The sequence below is a fragment of the Nycticebus coucang genome, chromosome 18 (genome assembly GCF_027406575.1).
Source record: "Nycticebus coucang isolate mNycCou1 chromosome 18, mNycCou1.pri, whole genome shotgun sequence".
Classification (NCBI taxonomy): domain Eukaryota; kingdom Metazoa; phylum Chordata; class Mammalia; order Primates; family Lorisidae; genus Nycticebus; species Nycticebus coucang.
The window spans coordinates 27,308,164-27,313,556 of record NC_069797.1 but is presented as its reverse complement, the minus strand read 5'-3'; the positions used below and the strand labels follow the sequence as shown (position 1 = coordinate 27,313,556).

Below are 5,393 nucleotides of genomic sequence, written 5' to 3'. Positions count from 1 at the left end.
GCAGTGGTGGCTGTGGGAAGGGCTTGCATCATCTCTCCCCCAGCTCCTGGCACCCCAGCATGGAGAATGAGACTCTTATTTAGTGGAAAGTGAAGAAATAAAGTGAGATGGTAATCCATGGAATTCTCCCTGCCTTACCGAGGTCCACCAAGGCGGTACCACCAGTAGGCGGTAGGAGTCATGGTGTTACTAGTCTTAGTGAACTCCCTAGTGCTGAAATGGCTGCACTGACCAAAGACTTAGATCGCAACACTCAAATCCCTCTGCCTACCAAAAACCATGGGTACCAAAGAATGGGTACAAATGCCCAGACTGCAAAGATTAGAATTAATACCTAACTCTTCAAAATCCAGATACCAACAGACATCCATAAGTATCTAGAACATCCAAGAAAATATAATCTCTCCAAATGAACTAAATAAGGCACCGGTGGCCAATCCCAGAGTGATGGAGATGAGTATCTTCATATACCTCAAGGTCATGAAGATAGTATCTTATGATTTCTTTGGGAAGTATTATATTTTACCTTTTACATTTAGCTCTATGATCCATCTCAGGTTTTTTTGTGTGTGTTCAGTACAATGTTAGAAAAAGATGTTGTTTTTTTCCCTACAGATGTTCATTTTACTTTTTTTTCCTCCACTGAATTGTCATGAAAGTTTTATCATTAGATCAATACATTGAGTGGAGAGGGGACTGAATTCTGGAGTCCTGTTCTATTAGTCCACACTGCTTTAATTCATAGTACACTGTTTGAATTAATACCACACTACATTAAATGAAAAATCTTAACTTTAATTATACAAATCTGGTAGTATGAGTTTACCAACTCTGCTCTTCCACTCAAAGATTTGAGCTTTTGATTGGGTTTCATTGACTCCATAGTTCAATCGAGTAATAAATAACATTGTAACAATTTTCAGTATGTTTACTCAATTTATAAATACCATATATCTCTCCATTCTTTAGAGTCTTAAACTACTCTCTGCATTTTTCCTTTTTTGGTTTTCATTATGAAAAATCTTTTTCTTTCATTAGCTCTTACCTGAATGTTTAATATTTTATGCTAGTTTTATTTCTTTTATCTCATTTTTAAAGTGTATGTAATTGATAATTATAAATACAATTTTTAACCAGTCTACATGTGGACAAGTTTTTCAGATTCACTTAATTCTTGTACTTTACTTGCAGATTCCTCAGCACACACAATTATCTCCTTTGTGATTAATAAAACTTTCAATTATTCTTTCCTTTCCCAATATTAATACCTCTAACTTCTTTTTATTTTTATTTAATGTTGAGGATTCATTGAGGGTACAAGAAACCAGTTTACACTGATTGCATTGGTTAGGTAAAGTCCCTCTCACAATCATCTCTTGCCCCCAAAAGGTGTAGCACACACCAAGACCCCAGCCGCCTCCCTCCTTCCCTCTCTCTGCTTTTCCTTTCCCCTACCTCTAACTTATTTTTCGTGCCTTCTGGAAGTGTGAAGAAAAAAGGTCAAATTGAAGTGGTGTTTCTGTTTCTGACCCCAGGAAGAAAGTGTTCAATGTTTTACCATTAAGAATGAATTAGCTGAAGGATTTTTGAGGATACTCTTTATCAGATTAAGAAAGTTTCTTTTTATTTTGTAATTTGCTGAGCATTTTGGTCATGACTGATTACTTAATTTTATCAAGTGTCTTTTCTACCTCCATTGAGATAATTAGATTTTTTCCTTTATTTTGGTAATGTGGTAAATTGATTTTCTAAAACAGACTAATTCACAGAAAAAAACCCACATTGCTCACCAAATTCCGGTTCTGTTAGTTAATCTTTTGTTACAACCACCCCACTGTCTCTGGCCTACAGACATGGACACCATGAAAGTTTTCCAGGATAATCATAAATTCTTTCTTGATGCGTTGACTGCAGGGTGCTTTGCTCAAGCTCTCCTAGGCTGTGGGTTATAGTTAAAGGGGAGTGGAAAATATGCACATAAGTTCTTATAATATTTCCATTTCTCCTTGGTGTCCTTTGGTCACAGAATACAAGAGGAGTTCTAATACTTCGAACTCATTTACAGGGGCCAGCACTGAATCCAGGTTTCAATCAGCAGGTCCAACTGATTATTGTTGCTTATCCGGGGCACTTGACCTTCCATAAGAAATCCCAGATTCATGGGCGAGTACACCCATGTAAATAAATTTGTACTGATGGCCTTATGTTTTATCCCACTTCATTTTACAACTTTTATAATCTCCTCTTCTTTAGCCTTGTGACTCTCAGGAGATTGGCTACAAGCTCTATCCCTGCCTGGCTACGGCTATCAGGGATTAAGTCATGGACATTTACAATGTGCCTTTCATGGGGAACTTCTTTATTTTGGGTGAAAGGAACAACGCCTACTTATCTGAGTGTAACCAGTATGACTCTCACAGGAAACTTATTTATATTGGCAGAGGCCCTTGTGGCTCTGCCTTGTGTTAAGTTTATTCCTGTCAAGAAAACCACTCTCCCCAAATATGCAAGAATAACTTTTACACTTTCCTTCCAACACATGTTGACTGACTTTGCAGAAATAAAGTTTGAAAATTTAAAAAAAAAATAATGAAAAGAACAGATAACTTACACTATCTAGGAGAGCCTTATTCAGGATAAAAGTTAGTGCAAGGCTCTCCCCCGCCCTGTCCACGAGAGTCGTGCCCGGAGGTCTGGGGCCCGGGTTCCACCGAAGTCCTCCCGCGACCGGCAGCCGAGCTGCGCCGCCAGCTCTAGCGGAGGTTGCTGCGGACAGACCGCCAGGTGGGCTCGGAGCCGGCCCGGAGCCGGGAGGGAAGCGGCTGGCGCCGGGCCGCGAGGCCGCCCTGAGGAGGTGGAGCCGCCCCGCGGTCCCCTGCGCTCCTCCTCGCTCGCCGGCGCACGTCCCCGCCAGGCGGCCTTTCCTCTCCGCAGGACGGCTTCGGCCGCCTGTAGCCGCTACCTGAGGAAAGGGAAGAAGCCTCAGGCCATGGAGGGGAACCGGGATGAGGAGGAGGAATGTGTGGAGATCGCCCCGGAGGCCCCGAACGCCGGCACCGCGAGAAGGCCCAGCGCTTCCTGCCGAAGCCGGGAAGCTCCGCCCACTGCCCTCGGCCACGCGCACTATTGGAAATAATTATGAAAAATGGAAGCACAGCTGGAAATAGCGCTCCTTGCCGAAAACCATGGGGAAGTGGTGATCAAAGCAAGCCTAATTGCACAAAGGACAGCACATCTGGTAGTGGTGAAGGTGGAAAAGGCTATACCAAAGACCAAATAGACGGAGTTCTGAGCATAAACAATTGTAAAAATTCCTATTAAGTACTTGGCGTTATGAAGATGCTGGTGATGAAGATTTGAAAAAAAGCTTATTGAAAGCTTGCTTTGAAGTTTCATCCAGACAAAAACCATCAACCTGGAGCAATAGATGCTTTTTAAAAGATTGGAAACTCTTATGCTGTTTTAAGCAATCCAGAACAATGAAAACAATACGACCTCACAGGCAATGAAGAACAAGCTTAGAATCACCCAAAAAATGGAAGATTTAATTTCCATAGTGGTTATCAAGCTGATAGAACTCCAGAAGACTTGTTTAATATATTTTTTGGTGGTGGATTTCCTTCAGGTAGTGTACATTCATTTTGAAATGGACGGGCTGGTTACAGCCATTAACGTCAACATCAACATAGTGGCCATGAAAGAGGAAGAAAGAAGAGGTGGAGGGTTTTCTATGTTTATCCAGCTGATGCCCATTATTGTATTGATCCTCTTGTCATTATTAAGCCAATTGATGGTCTCTAATCCTCATTATTCCTTATATCCCAGATCTGGACCAGGGCCAACCATTAAAATGTAGACAGAAAATTGGGGTGTTGTTTATTATGTGAACAAGGACTTTAAAAATGAATATAAAGGAATGTTATTACAGAAGGTACACCATGAAATATTATACAGCCTTAAAGAAAGTTGAAGACTTTACCTCTTTCATGTTTACATGGGTAGAGCTGGAACATATTGTTCTTAGCAAAGTGTCTCAAGATGGCAGTAAAAGTATCTAATTGCTCAAGTATCCATGTACTCATCCCTACTATGAAACTAATTTATAGCTTTCCTATGAAAGCTATAATCCAATTATAGCCTAAGAATATGGGGAAAGGGGAAAAGAGAAAGGGAGGGGAGGGAAGGGTGGGGGATAGGTGGCGGCAGGGTAATCGGTGGGACCACACCTACAGTGCATCTTATAAGGTATATGTGAAACTTACTAAATGTAGAATATAAACGTGTTTACACAATAATTAAGAAAATGCCAGGAAGGCTATGTTAAGCAGTGTGATGAAAATTTTTAAATTGTATATAAAACCAGCGTACGGTACCCCATGATTTCATTAATGTATCCAGCTATGATTTAGTAATGATACTAAAAAACTATTGATACATCCCCTTTAAGTTAGAGGAACAGATAGCAATGGAGACACGGCATAGAAGAACATGGCAAATAAATTTAAAAGAATAAAAATAAAATTGTTAAGATTAAAAAAAAGGTATAAAAGAGTGTAGTAGAAGATTATGTGACTAATATTTGAAATCATTTGTGTAAAGAAAAACAACAAAAAACAAGATACGCAGTATACACCAAAAGTGTAACGCGATGATCTTCTGCGAAGCAAGGCGGACGCCTTGAGAGTGGACAACTGTAAGAAATTAGAGCGGCTGACCAGTCCTTATAAAGGAGAATGAACTGGAATTTTTATGTATACCTTTTTTGTTTTTTCTGTAAGTTTAGTATCATCATGAGAGATGAAGAAACAGATTTGATATGAAAAACTAATCTGAGCTGTTAGTTCCCGAATCTTGGACGGTTTATGCCCCACTGGCTCCTTTAAATAGTAAGAATTGAAAACTAAAATTAATATTTTAGTTATGCTTCGGCAATTACTTTCATTTTCCAAGCTTATATGATTCCTAACTAAAAATGTCTGGAGAGAAGATTGTCACACCTGTAGCAATTTCCAGTTTTAGTGATTCTCCATGTTTCCTTTGTCATGTAAATATTAATGGAATGATCATTTTGTGTACATAAATATTATTGCCTTTTTATTTAATTTCTTTAATGTTTAGCTCATGAGACACTTCAGTTTAAATTGATGGAATAAATGTTACATGACACAATCACATTTTTCTTGACAAAGTGTCAAATATATGGAGTTTAAACCATGAAACTTTTTCAAAAATAAAAGAACTGTTTAATTTTATATAAAATCTTATAGCATTATCAGCTTAGAGAGAATTGATGTTTTTATTATTGCCATTATATTCCAAAATATATATTGAGATAAATGAACTGGTGTAGAGTATCAGTTTACTATTTAGTTTTATGAATTGCTATGCATATA

The 5,393-nt window shown here is 38.8% G+C and overlaps 1 pseudogene; it reads left to right on the top strand.

The window, feature by feature from the left end:
- The first annotated feature begins 2,644 nt into the window (after positions 1-2,644).
- Positions 2,645-5,102, top strand: LOC128571253 (dnaJ homolog subfamily B member 14-like; annotated as a pseudogene).
- The last annotated feature ends 291 nt before the right edge of the window (positions 5,103-5,393 follow it).